Source organism: Sapajus apella, unplaced genomic scaffold (assembly GCF_009761245.1).
Source record: "Sapajus apella isolate SASKATOON/1434 unplaced genomic scaffold, GSC_monkey_1.0 scaffold2, whole genome shotgun sequence".
NCBI lineage: Eukaryota > Metazoa > Chordata > Mammalia > Primates > Cebidae > Sapajus > Sapajus apella.
The window spans coordinates 78,874,161-78,888,545 of record NW_022436942.1 but is presented as its reverse complement, the minus strand read 5'-3'; the positions used below and the strand labels follow the sequence as shown (position 1 = coordinate 78,888,545).

The 14,385-nt window shown below is 48.6% G+C and overlaps 1 pseudogene across 1 annotated transcript; it reads right to left on the bottom strand.

The window, feature by feature from the left end:
- Positions 1-363: 363 nt before the first annotated feature.
- On the bottom strand, positions 364-10,617 carry LOC116555039 (annotated as a pseudogene). The gene is made up of 2 exons (XR_004270349.1): positions 9,886-10,617; positions 364-624 (listed from the first exon to the last, which is right to left on the bottom strand). The product of XR_004270349.1 is annotated as a 40S ribosomal protein S2 pseudogene (transcript).
- Between the last annotated feature and the right edge of the window lie 3,768 nt (positions 10,618-14,385).

Here is a 14,385-nt window from a genome sequence, read left to right as displayed (position 1 = left end):
GCCTGTAATCCCAGCTACTTGGAAGGCTGAGGCAGGAGAATCGCTGGAACCCAGGAGTCGGAGGTTGCAGTGGGCCGGGATCGCGTCACTGTACTCCCGCCTGGAAGACAGAACCAAACTCGGTCTCAAAATAAAAAACCTTGTAAAAAAGCTTGGGTGACTGTGCAAGCCCGTGGTCCCAGCTACTCAGGAGGCTGAAGCGGGAGGATCGCCTAACCTGGGGAGGTGGAGGTTGCAGTGAGCTGTGATCGCGCCACTGCACTCCAACCTGGGCAACAGAGCTAGACACTGTCTCAAATCAGAAAGCGAAGAAAGGTCAAAAGAGCCCTCATTTGAGGTTCTAGAAGGTCTTTGCCTTCTCTCTTACCCTCTCAAGTGCACACTCAGGTGTTCCAGGACCTGGAGCTCCAGCCGAGGTGGGAACAAAGCCGTCCCAAGGATCCCGCACTGACGACAGAAAGTTCTTGAGGCCTCGCACCTGAGAACTTGGTTGGCACGAGGCCACGTGACGCGAGGTGGCTGCGCATGCGCAGGACGATTAGTCAGCAGCTTCGCCAGCCCCGCCCTGAAGCTGCGAGGGCAGGAGCTGGTGCAGCAGCTGAGCTGGGGGATTCCAGAGATCACCTGAAAGGTCAGGGTGGGGTTGGAGTGTATTGAGCACCACCCGGTGGCAGGCATTGAACTGCATTCCCTCACTGTAAACTCTCACAGGCTCTGTGTAAGAGGGACACACGCACGTTGGTGTGTCCATTTTACAGATAGGAAAACTGAGGCCCTGTTGTCTTTTTTTTTTTTTTGAGACAGCTTTGCTCTTGTGGCCCAGGCTGGAGTGCAATGGCGCAACCTCAGCTCTCTGCAACCTCCGCCTCCCAGGTTCAAGCAATTCTCCTGCCTCAGCCTCCCAAGTAGCTGGAACTATAAGAGTGCACCACCACGCCCAGCTAATTTTTTGTATTTTTAATAGAGATGGGGTTTCACCATGTTGGCCAGTCTGCTCTCAAACTCCTGACCTCAGGTGATCCGCCCACCTTAGCCTCCCAAAGTGCTGGGATTACATGCATGCGCCACCGGGCCCAGCCCCTGTTGTCTTTAGAACTTGTCCAAGTCCACAAGTGCAGTACTGGGATTTGAACCCAAGTTGCTCAGGCTCCCAAAGGCCCAGGCTCTTTTAGATACCCCCATATTCAAAAGTAAAGTTTGTTTTCCCAAAGTATAGTCACCACTGGAGGGAATTCCTTCTTTTCTTTCCTGGTAACCCCAAACCAGCTGCCTGCATGGAGTTACCTCCTGGCTATGTGACCTTGGGCAAGTCATGTCACCACTGAGCCTGAACTTCATCATCTATAAAATGATGACACAGCCGGGCACTGTGGCATACGCCTGTAGTCCCAGCTACTTGGGAGGCTGAGGTGGGAGGATCTCTTGAGCCCAGGAGTTTAAGACTGCAGTGAGCTATGATCACACCTCAGCACTCCAGCCTGGGCAACAGAGTGAGGCCCCACCTCTTTAAAAAAAAAAAATTGATGACAATATTGCCTGCCTCTCATGACTTACCTAACTCTTCCTACAAAAATCTAGTGATTCCTACCAGATGCTAGGTACTATGCTAGTCCCAGGGAGTATACCATAAAAAGAAGAGAAAACAAGAGATCATCTAGCAATTAAGCAAGATAGCATGTGAACATGCTAATAAACTCCAAAGCCCTGTCAGGGATTGTTCTAGAAACCTGGGCAAGGTTGGACCCATTTCTCATTAAGAACAGATGAGATCTAAAAATGGGCTTGGCATCCCCACTGAAGCCTGTGTTTCTCCTGCAGGCGTCCCTCGCTGGAAGGTGGGCAGTTCTGCTGTGGGTTTCTCACAGCTGGCTCCTGAGGAAGTGGAAACAGCCTGCTACAGGTGTGGGATTCACAGCCAGCAGCCTCTTCCCTTCATCTCCAGAGCAGTGGGCGTTCCCATTGATTCATTAGAGAAGGGTCTGCGGTGCCCTTGGAGATTTCAACTCTTTGCTCCGCTGCAAACAAAAAGAAACAGAAAGACAGAATTTGGGCCTATGCTGACATTTTGCTGGAATGTCCCATCTCGCCCAGGTTCCCAAACACATATAGAAGGTTATTCACACAAATGCATCTAGTCAGAGCCCCTTACTCAGGTACAAGAGTGCCGGCATGTGCCTGGCTCAAAGTCTAGCCTAGGAGAAAAATATCAAGCCAGGCCTTGGCCAATTCTCATTTTAGCAGATATTCTGGGGAGAAAAAACAAAACAAAAACCCTGGAGTGCCAGGATGCAGGGACAGAGCCTTAGACTGGCTAAACTGGAAGGCCAGTGAGTTCAACAGACTGAGGCCCAGAGAGGTGAAGTTCGCTACCCAGGGCCACACAGCAAGTCCATGAAAATCCCAGGAATTCATGGAGCCAACACACGTGTTTTTGAGTGCCAGTTATGTGCCAGGCACTGTTCTAGCTCCTACAGAGAAAGCAGAGTCAAAACAGACAAAAACTCCTGCCCTCTTAGAGCTGGTGCTCTGGTAGAAGGAGCCAGACAATAAAAAGGTGAATTAGTAAGATGCGTCGTACGCTGGATGACAATAAATTCGATGGAGCAGAACGCAGCTGGGAAAGGGAACAAGGCGTGTATACTGCATGGGTGTGATTTTAAGTAGGATGGTCGGGAACGCCTCCCTGAGAAGTTGTCATTTGAGCAAAGACCTGAAGGAGGTGAGGGATGAAAACATGCCAGTATCAGGGGGAAGAGTGTCCCAGGAGAAGGAAGCAGAGCAGAGCCACAGGCAGGAGTGGACCCAGTGCGTTCCCAGGGGCAGCAAGGAGACTGCTGGAGTGAAGGGGATGAGCAGGAAGACAGGATGAAGAAAGCAGGGGCCAGGCATGGTGGCTCACGTCTGTTATCCCAGCACTTTGGGAGGCTAAAGTGGGCAGATCACCTGAGGTCAAGAGTTTGAGACCAGCCTGGCCAACATGGCAAAAACCGTCTCTACTAAAAACACAAAAATTAGGTGGGTGTGGTGGCGTGCACCTGTAATACCAGCTTCTCAGGAGGCTGAGACAGGAGAATTGCTCAAACTCGGAAGTGGAGGTGCAGTGAGTTGAAGTCGCGCCATTGCACTCCAGCCTGGGTGACAGAGTGAGACAGCGTCTCATCCAAAAAAAAAAAAAAAGAAGCAGCAGCAAGAGGAACCACGTCACATAGGAGCCTCGTAGGTCACTGTATGAGCTCTGAGTTTTTTTTCTGGAGACAGAGTTTTGCTCTTGTTGCCCAGGCTGGAGTGCAGTGGTGCTATCTCAGCTCTCCACAACCTCCACCTCCTGGGTTCAAGCAATTCTCCTGCTTCAGCCTCCTGAGTAGCTGGGATTACAGGCATACACCACCATATCTGGCTAATTTTTTGTATTTTTAGTAGAGACAGGATTTCACCATGTTGGTGAGGCTGGTCTCAAACTCCCAACCTCAGGTGATCCGCCCACCTTGACCTCCCAAAGCACTGGGATTATGGGAACAAGCCACCGCGCCCAGCCAGAGCTTTGGCTTTTATTCCAAATGAGATTGGGAAGCATTGAAGAGTTTGGGGCAGAGACATGACATGATCTGACCAAATAAAAAGCCTGAAACTACTTCTATGCATTCATTCATTCATTCATTCATTCATTCATTCATTCATTCCTCTTAGGTGCCAGGCACTCTGCTGATGACAAGCTGGATGTCCCCAGAATGACCCACAGGGCCCTTGATGTGCATTTTGCACTGACTGTAGAGTCCACAGCAAAGAGAAAGGAGGGTCAGCCACTGCCTTCACTTTGGCCACCAGACACCCTCCACCCTGATGCCTGCTCCTTCCTCCCCTCGCCCTGCAGCCCAGGAAGAAGGGCCCCAGATGGCTGCAGGGCTCTGTGCTTAGGAGGCTGCTAGAACCTGCAGGTTATAAACAGCATCTCCTGCCGCAGGGAATCAAGCTGCTCTGTCCAAATGAGTCAGAGGCACAGAGCCACAGCCCCCCAAACTGCAGCATCCCTCCCGCACCGCACCCTGAATTCCCTCTTTGTCCTCTTAACCAAGGCCAGGCCTCTGCTTCTCTTTTCACCATGACCCTTTCTGACCTCTTTACTCCCCACTTATCCCAGGCTCTACCTCCTGGAGCACCGGAAAGCCCCACTACTTCCTTGGTTCTAAGACACAGGATTGGATTATATATATATATATATATATATATATATATATATATATATATATATATTTCAAGATGGAGTCTCGCTCTGTTGTCCAGGTTGGAGGGCAGTGTCGTGATCTCAGCTCACTGCAGCCTCTGCCTCCCAAGTTCAAGTGATTCTCCTGCCTCAGTCTCCCAAGTAGCTGCGACTACAGGGGATGCCACCACACCTGGCTAATTTTTTTATTTTTGGTGGAGACGGGGTTTCGCCATGTTGGCCAGGCTGGTCTCGAACTCCTGACCTCAAGTGATCCGTCCACCTTGGCTTCCCAAAGTGCTGGGATTACAGGTGTGAGCTACATGCCTGGCTTTTTGTTTGAGACAAAAGTCTCACTCCATCACCCAGGCTGGAATGCAATGGCACAATCATAACTCACTGCAGCCTCAAACTCCTGGGCTCAAGTAGCTGAGACTACAGGCACACACAAGCCATGGTTGGCTAATTTTTAAAAATTTTTTGTAGAAACAGGGTCTCAACTCCCTGCCCTTGAGCAATCCTCCCACCTAGACCTCTCTCAAAGTGCTGGGATTACAAGTGTGAGCCACTGTGCCTGGCCTAATACAGGATTTGTACTCTTCATAAGCAAGGAAACTTCACCAGCCCCGTCTTACACAGGAAGACACTGAGACACCAGGGAGCCGCTTGATTTGTCCAATGTTATGCCTTAGACATCCCCTGTGAGGACCTGATGTCACCAGGAAGACATGGTCACATCACCGGGTGCCCCGGAGATCTATGCAGCCACTTGGCCCAACCCAACCCTGACTCACCGCTGTGTGTGAAGGTAAAAAAGGAAAGGTTCAAGGAGCGGCAAGACAAGGAAGGCAGAGGTGCACAGTACCGCTTCCTCCGGCCATCCCTTCCAGCTCCTAAGGTGAGAGGCCCTCTGCCCCTCCCCAAAACCTAGACTAGCTCTCCCTTGGGTGGCACTGGGTAAAACTCTATGTAATAGTCCCCACAAGATCTGTCTGTGGAAAGAGACACTTTGCTTAAGGGCGAGGGTGATGTAACATTTGACTCCACTGACCCACTACCAGGGTTGTGCCTGATCATCCCCCAAAATTCCAAGGTTCCATAGTGATCCCCTTCAATCCTCTCCTCCATCATGCTGGAAGCCTTACAAAATAGTAAAAAGGGCATGCATTTAGAGATCAGATGAATTAGGCTTCCTCCCGAATTCTGTCATTTCCTAGCTGTTGTGACCTTGGGCAAGTCGCTTCACCTCTCTGAGTTTCATTCACTTATCCATTCGTCTAGCAAATACATGTTAAGCAACACCTACTATGCGCCAGGCACTGCTCTAGGTCCTGGCCTTACCGCAGTGAAGGAGAGAGACAAAGTCTCTGGGCTTATTTGTTCGTTTTTTGAGGCAGCGTCTTGCTCTGTCACCCAGGCTGGAGTACAGTGGTGTGATCACAGCTCACTGCAGCCTCGACCTCCTGGGCTCAGGCGATCCTCCTGCCTCAGCCTCCTGAGGAGCTGGGACTACAGGCATGAGCTGCCACATCCAGCCAAAGTCTCTGCTTTTACTGGACTTTCATTTTGGTGGAGCAAGTGAGGAGACATAAAAAAGCAGGCAAACAGTTTGGAAGCGATGTCTTCATGAAGAAAGTGAAACAAGGGAATGTAATCCTGACTGGCGTGGGTGTGGGTTCTCTTTTCCGTAAGGTGGTCAGGAAGGAAGTGACATTTATTCTGAGACCTCAATGATGACAAAGAGCTGGCTGTGAGACCTAGGGGGTACACAGACCTTGAGGAAGGGATGAGTTTGGTGTGTGGAGCCTCCGTAGTGGGAGCAGAGTGAGCCAGGGGGAGAGAGGGAGGAGATGAGGTCAGAGAGGTAGGCAGGTGCGAGATCACAGAGCTTCAAGTGACGAGCATCTTGACCGCATTTGGTGAGATGATGCGGTAATCTGGCATAAAACTTGGCATACAGTAAGTGCTCAATATGCAGGAACTATTCTGTAATGCGCAGTAACTATTATGATGACAAGCCTTCCCTGTCCTCCTCCTCTTCCTCCCAGGGACACTCACGCTCCTCCCCGTTCCCCCCCACCCCTCTCTGCACCACCTTCTCTCCCTGGTCCAAGGAAAAGAATCTCTGCAGAGAGAAGGAAGCATCCCCCACTCTCCCTCCTCCCCCTCCCCTTCCTCCTGCAAACCCTCCCACCGCAGCCCAGTGATTTTCCTGCCTCTCGCAAGGCGATTTTATTAAACATCTCGAAAAAATATTCTCTCACTCCCTCTCTCTTTATTTATAAAAATCAACTTAACACCCTGCTCCTTTGTTCTATTTGGAAACTGGAACAGCCTGGTTTATATTTAGCTGAAATCCTGCTCCTTTCCCCACAGATTCCGGCACAGCCCAATGAACTAGAGGGGCTAAGGAAGGAGGAGGGGGAGAGGGGGCTGAAGAAGGAAAGGGGGATTCGAAGGACAGGGCGAAAGGCACTGTCCCCCAGAGTCTGAAGGACCTGGCAGGGGAGGCGGAGAAAAGTCTTTCCCAAGACATCAAGGTGTTCCGAGCCCAGGCGCTGCTGCATTGACCATCATTATATCACTCTCTATACCCCTCCGAATGTCCCTAGCAAAAGAGAAACAGGGGATTGAGAATACGAAGTAGAAAGACTCAAGCCCTCATAAAACCTTAATGGTTTTAAACCAGGCTTGGAGGGGCAGTATAAGGCAGTCATTAGGACTGTGGGTCTGGGTTCAAATACAAGCTCTCTCTGCCCCTCACTGGCTGGATGACCCTGAGAGGTTAACATGCTCACTGTGCTGTGTGGCACAGGAAGGTGCTTGATCAACGGTGGCTGTTGTTAATAATCACTGTAGGCTGAAGGAAACTGCTCAACTCCTCTAGCTCCAAGGTTCTACTCAAAACTGCTTCCTCCATGAAGCCTTCTCAGATTAAACTCATCTATTCAACTAACAGCACTGGGCTAGACACTGGGGCTATGGAGATGAATGAGCAGGATCTCACAGGACCCTGTGTGATCCGAGATCGACATACATAATTGCCACAGAGAGTACTAAGTTCCAGAGGAGACTTAGGCTCCATGTGGGCAAAACCAGTTCTCTGTTGTTCTCCACTCCGTGTGCAGAACTAAACAAAGCATCTGACACATAGGGAGACAGCACAGAACAATGGTTAGGAATATATCTAGGGCTAGGCTGGGCACAGTTGTAATGCCTGTAATCTCATGCCTGTAATCCCAGCCAGCACTTTGGGAAGCCGAGGGGGGCAGATCACCTGAGGTCAGGAGTTCAAGACCAGCCTGACCAACATGGAGAAATCCCATCTCTACTAAAAATACAAAATTAGCCAGGTGTGGTACCACATGCCTGTGATCCCAGCTACTCAGGAGGCTGAGGCAGGAGGATCACTTGAACCTGGGAGGCGGAGGTTGTGGTGAGCCAAGATCTGACCACTGCACTCCAGCCTGGGCAACAAGAGAGAAACTTCATCTAAAAAACAAAAGAATAGGGCTGAGCGAGGGGGCTCACGCCTGTAATCCCAATGCTTTGGGAGGCTGAGGCAAGAGGATCATTTTAGCCCAGGAGTTCAAGACCAGCCTAGGCAACATAGTGAGACACCATCTCTATGAGAAATTTAAAACAAATTAGCTGGGCATGGTGGCATTTGCTTGTAGTCCCAGCTAATCAGGACGCTGAGGCAGGAGATCCACTTGAGACCAGGAAGTCAAGGCTGAAGTGAACCGTGTCCATGCCACTGCACTCTAGCCTGATGTATTAAATCTGTTCTTGCATTGCTATAAAGATACAACCTGAGACTGAGTAATTTATAAAGAAAAGAGATTTAATTGACTCACAGTTCCAGTATGGCTGGAGAGGCCTCAGGAAACTTACAATCATGGCAGAAGGTGAGGTGGAAGCAAGGCATGTCTTACATGGTGGCAGGCTGGAGAGGGCAAGAAGAGGGAAGCACCAGACACTTATTAAACAACCAGATCTCCGCCAGGTGTGGTGGCTCATGCCTGTAATCATAGCACTTTGGGAGGCTGAGGCGGGCAGATCATGAGGTCAAGAGATTGAGACCATTCTGGCCAACATGGTGAAACTCGGTCTCTACTGAAAATACCAAAATTAGCTGGGTGAGGTGGTGCATGCCTGTAATCCCAGCTACTTGGGAGGCTGAGGCAGAAGTATTGCTTGAAGCCGGGAGGCAGAGGCTGCAGTGAGCCGAGATCGCACCACTGCACTCCAGCCTGGTGACAGAGTGAGACTCTGTCTCAAAACAAAGAAAAAAAGAATACATTTGGGTTAGCTGAGTAAACATAGGCACAGAAAAAAAAAAAAAGAATATATAATCTGAGTTCACTTCGTGCTCATGATAACTGATGAGAAAAAACACTTGATAAAATTAACACCTATTCATGGGTTAAAAACAAAAACTCTGACCATGTAGAGTTTAGAATGGAAGGAAACTCCCTCAACTTATTAAAGGCTGCTTCAAAATATTAATAGTTTGTTTGCATTTTCATATGCAATTTAGAATCTATTTGATGATTCCTACAAAAAGAAAAGCCTATTGGTATTTTTTTTTATTTTAGAGATGGTGGGATCTCACTGTACTGCCCAGGCTGGTGTTGAACCCCCGGGCTAAAGTGATCCTCCCACCCCAGGCTCCTTTAAGTGCTGGGATTATAGGCGTGAGCCCCTGAACCTGGTCGTATCCCTATGTATTTTACATTTTTTGATACTACCATAAATGTTTCTATACATTTAATTTCCCAGTTGTTCAAGCTAGTGTAGAGAAACATTTTTGTATATCGACCTTGTATCTTCTGACCTTGCTAAATAAAATTATTGGTTCTGATAGTTTTGTTGTATTGTAAATTCCTTAGCATTTTCTACATGCATAATCATGTCATTTGCAAATAAAGACAATTTCACTTTGCCTTTTCCCACTCTGTTTCTTGCCTCATTGTCCTGGCTAGGACCTCCAGCACAATGTTATTAATATATAGAAGTAGTGAGAGCAGATATTCTTGCCTTGTTCCCAACCTTAGGGAGAAAGTGTTTAAGTAAGTAGACTTTCACCATTCAATATGTTAGCTGTAGGTATTATAAAGTGGCCAAAACAATTTTGAAAAACAGAACAAAGTTGGAGCGACTTGATTTCAAGGAGAATTGTAAATCTGCATTAATCAAGACAGTGTGGGAAGTAGCATAATGATGCTGTATATCATGCAACAGAATAGAGAGCTCAAAAATAGATCCACATATATACAATCAATTAATTTTTGACAAAGGTGCTAGAGTGATTCAATGAGGAAGGGAAGCTGGGACTGAAACATATCTTTATGGAAGGAACAAATGAATCATGACCCCTACCTCACATCATAAACAAAAAGTTAACTTAAAATGAATCAGAGACCTAAATGGAAAAACTAAATCTACAAAACTTCTAGAAGGCCAGGCTCAGCGGCTTGTGCCTGCAATCTCAATGCTTTGGGAGGCTGAGGCAGGAGGAGCACTTGAGCCCAAGAGTTCAAGACCAGCTTGGGCAACATAGTGAAACCCTGTCTCTACAAAAAAAAAAAAATTAATTAGCCATTTGTGATGGTGTGCACCTGTAGTCCCAGCTACTTTGGAGACTGAAGTGGGAGGATTGCTTGAGCCCAGGAGTTCAAGACTGCAGCCATCATGAGCAGCTTCTTGGGCACAGGTGCTGAGACAATGCTAGTGCCCCTGGGTGCGGGAATGGGGTGCACCAGCACAGAGCCACAGCAACCTGTCACCTTGCAAGGGAGGACAGTGTGGGGCTTGCTGATCTTTTTCCCCCAGTAGCCTCTGTGCACGGGGACAATGGAGAGCTTGGCCAGGATGATGTCCCCACGGATGGCAGTGGCCACCTCCTTGGAACACTTAACACCCAGACCGACGTGGCCATTGTAGTCCCCAATGGCAACAAATGCCTTGAACCTGGTGCACTGGCCACCTGGGTCTGCTTCTGCACCGGCATAATCTTCAAAACCTCGTCCTTGAGAGATGCCCCCAGGAAAAAGTCAATGATCTCAGATTCCTTGATGGGCAGGAAGAAGAGGTAGATCTCCTCCAGGGACTTTATCTTCATGTCCTTGACCAGGCGGCCCCGCTTGGTGACAGGCATCCACTCTTTATCCTTAGCCTTGCCTCCATGAGCTCTGTGGCCTCTGCCCTCCCGGCCCCTGACTGCAGGTCGAAACCTCCGCAGAAGCTGATTCCCCATCCAAGGGCCGCTCCCCGCCCCACCTCCCCCGCTGCACCCGCGTCATCTGCCATTTGGTGTTTTATCCGAGAAGAAGCTGAAGGGGAGTTTATTAAGAAGTATCGACTCACACGATCACAAGGTGAAGTCCCACAATAGGCTGTCTGCAAGCCTAGGAGCAACGAAGCCAATCTGAAACCCAAAACCTCAAAAGTAGGGAAGCCCACAGTGCAGCTTTGTCTCTGGCCGAAGAGCCCCTGGCAAATCACTGGGGTAAATCCAAGAGTCCAAAAGCTGAAAACTTGGAGTCCAATGTTCGAGGGCAGGAAGCATCCAGTACAGGAGAAAGATGAAAGCCAGAAGGCTCAGCAAGTGGGCTCCTTCCACCTTCTTCTGCCTGCTTTATCCTAGCCGCACTGGCAGCTGATTAGATGGTGCCCTCCCAGATTGAGGGTGGGTCTGCCTCTCCCAGTCCACTGACTCAAATGTCAATCTCCTTTGGCAACAACCTCAGAGACACACCCAGGAACAAGACTTTGCATCCTTCAATCCAGTCAAGTTGACATTCAGTATTAACCAACACAAGTCTACCCCTTGTCAACTTGAACCCATACACATCTGCTGAAATCATACATAATCTTCAAATAAAGACAATAAGTCATTATTACACCCAAAATAATATGCCTATCCTTTGTGTAACCAGAAGCATGTTAATCCTTAATCTAAATGCTATTACATAAAGCTAACAACACTTAAATGTGATATGAAGTCAATAAATCTTCTGTCACGTGATAAAGGAAAAAGTAAGGAAATCACATGAAGACATTTTCTTAGTACAAGTGTATACATGCACAAACATATTCTTAACAAATAAGGAGGAAATATTCATGACAATTACAGTCCTTGTTTTGGCAACTAGTCATGTGGCTGTAGCTAGTATTACGACTACGTTCTTCTACCACCCATACTGCGTTCCCTCTGCCTTCAGCAAGCACTTCCGTGGGTTGTGGGTTTTTTTTACCTAGTGGAGTGACCCAAACCTTCATTCCTGTAGGGTCTGGGCCATTTGCAGTCCTGCCTGGATTGGGTTGTGGTAGCTTCCCATTGACCTTAATCACAGGGCATGGTAATACCAAGAGACGCCCTCATGGATCTCCTGTATTTACACTTACTCTTCCTTACCTCCATTGTGGAGTAGGAGACTGATTTCATCTTCATCATCTGGGTCAGTCGCCCCAGCCAACACTGTAACTCTCTGTTTAGCCTGTTGACTTAAAGGTAGGAGGAGCTGAAAGTGTCCAGGGGGCAATCTTAACTTCCAGTTTAGTGGAATCATTGTTGTGCCTCCTGATGGCAGCGTTCCTCCCTCTGGAACTAAGACCTCTAGGCCAGTAGAGTGCAATGTTGCAGGAACCAGAAGCAAAAATTTTGCTAGTGGGTGATGGTGAGTGGTGCCACTTCCACTTCCACCCCTTGGTTCCTGGACCCATGAGTCCTGGCTATGGGGAAACAGTGCCATATATTGGACACTGATTCAGAGCATACACGGCCTTCTGGAGAACTTCATCCGACCCCTGCAAAGTATTGTCACCTAGTTGGCATTGTAATTGTGACTTTGACAGGCCATTCCATCATTCTATCAATCCAGATGCTTTGGGATGATGGGGAGCATGGTAAGACCAGTGAATTCCATGAGCACGAGCCCACTGCCACACTTTAGCTGTAAAGTGAGTGCCTTGGTCTGGTCATAGGCAATGCTGTGTGGAATACCATGATGGTGGATAAGGCATTCTGTGAGTCCACGGATGGTTGTTTTGGAAGAAGCATTGCATGCAGGATAGGTAAAACCATATCTGGAGTTAAGTGTCTATTCCTGTGAGGACAAACCATTCCCCTTTCCATGATAGAAGAGGTCCAATATACTCAGCCCGCCATCAAGTAGCTGGCTGATCACCCTGAGGAATGGTGCCATATCAAGAGTTCCGCATTGGTCTCTGTTGCTGGCACATTGGGCACTCAGCAGTAGCTGTAGCCAGGTCAGCCTTGGCTAGTGGAAGTCCACATTGCTGAACCCATGTGTAACCTCCATCCCTGCCACCATGGCCACTTTGTTCATGGGTCCATTGGGCGATGACAGGGGTGGCTGGGAAAGAGGCTGTGTGGTGTCTACAAAATGAGTCATCCTATCTACCTGATTATTAAAATCCTACTCTGCTGAGGTCACCCTTTGGTGAGCATTCACATGGATACAAATATCTTCACAGTTTTGACCACTCAGAGGGTTCCATCCATATACCTCTTCTCCAAATTTTTTGTCACCAATTTTCCAGCCGTGCATCTTCCAAGTCCCTGGCCATCCAGCCAAACCACTGGCTGCAGCCTGTTAATCAGTACATAATCACACATCTGGCCACTTCTCCTACCACGCAAAGTACACAGTCAGGTATAGTATGTGAAGTTCTGTCCACTGGGAAGATTTCCCTTCACCACTGTCCTTCAGGGATGTCCTTGAAAGGGGCTGTGGTGCTGCAGCTGTCCACTTTCGGGTGGTGCCCACATATCTTGCAGAACCATCTGTAAATCAGGCCCTAGTCTCCTCTTCCTCTGTCAACTGATCAGAGGAAACTCTTCATGAGGCCATCAGTGCAGGCAACGGGAGAGTAGGCAGAGTGGCAGGAGTGGAGGCCACAGGCATTTGAGCCACTTCTTCATGTAAATTACTTGTGCCTTCAGGACCTGCTCAGCCCCATCATATATATACCACTTTCATTTGATGATGGAATGCTGCTGTGCATGCCCAACTTAATGACTAGATAAGTCAGAAAGCACCCAGTTCACGGCAGGCAGTTCAGGTTGCATGGTGACTTGATGACCCATCATCAATGTTCAGTTTCTACTAAAGCCCAGTAATAGGCCAAGAGCTGTCTCTCAAAAGAAGGGTAGTTATCTGCAGAACATATCAGGGCCTTGCTCCCACCTCCACTGTGATTTCCCTATGGGGGCTGCCAAAGGCTCCAGACAGCATCCCTACCTGCCCCTGAAACCTCAGGCACCATTGGATCTGCTGGGTCATACGGCCCAAGTGGCAGAGCAGCTTGCACAGCAGCCTGGACCTGTTGCAGAGCCTTATCCTGTTCTGGACCCCACTCAAAACTGGCAGCCTTCCGGGTCACTCAATAAATGGGCCAGAATAACATGCCCAAATGAGGAATGTGTTGCCTCCAAAATCCAAATAGGCCCACTAGGCATTGTTCTTGGTCGCAGGAGAGGCCAAATGCAGCAGCTTATCCTTCACCTTAGAAGGAATATCTCGACAGGCCTCACACCACTGGACCTCTAGATATTTTACCAAGGTAGAAGCTTCCTGAATTTTAGTCAGATTTATTTCCCATCCCTTGGCAGGCAAACGTCTCACCAATAAGATGAGGGCATTTGCTATGTCTCACTCACTGGACCCAATCAGCATAAAGTCATCACGTAATGGACCAGTGTGATATCTTGTGGAAGGGAAAAATGATCAAGATCTCTGAGAACAAGATTATGATACAAAGCCAGGGCGGTGATATACCCCTGAGGTAGGACAGTGAAGGTATACTGCTGGCCTTGCCAGCTGAAGGCAAGTTGCTTCAGGTAAGCCTTACAGACAGGTATGGAGAAAAATGCATTTGCCAAATCAATGGCTCCATACCAAGTACCAGGAGGTGTTAATTTGTTCAAGCAATGAAACCACATCTGGTACAGCAGCTGCAATAGGAGTCACCACTAGGTTACGCTTAGGATAATCCACTGTCATTCTACAAGATCCATCTGTCTTCTGCGCAGGCCAAATGGGAGAGTTGAACGGGGATGTGGTGGGAATCATCACCCTTGCATCTTTCGAGCCCTTGATGGTGCCACTAATCTCTGCAGTCCCTCCAGCGATGTGGTGTTGTTTTTGAGTTACGAT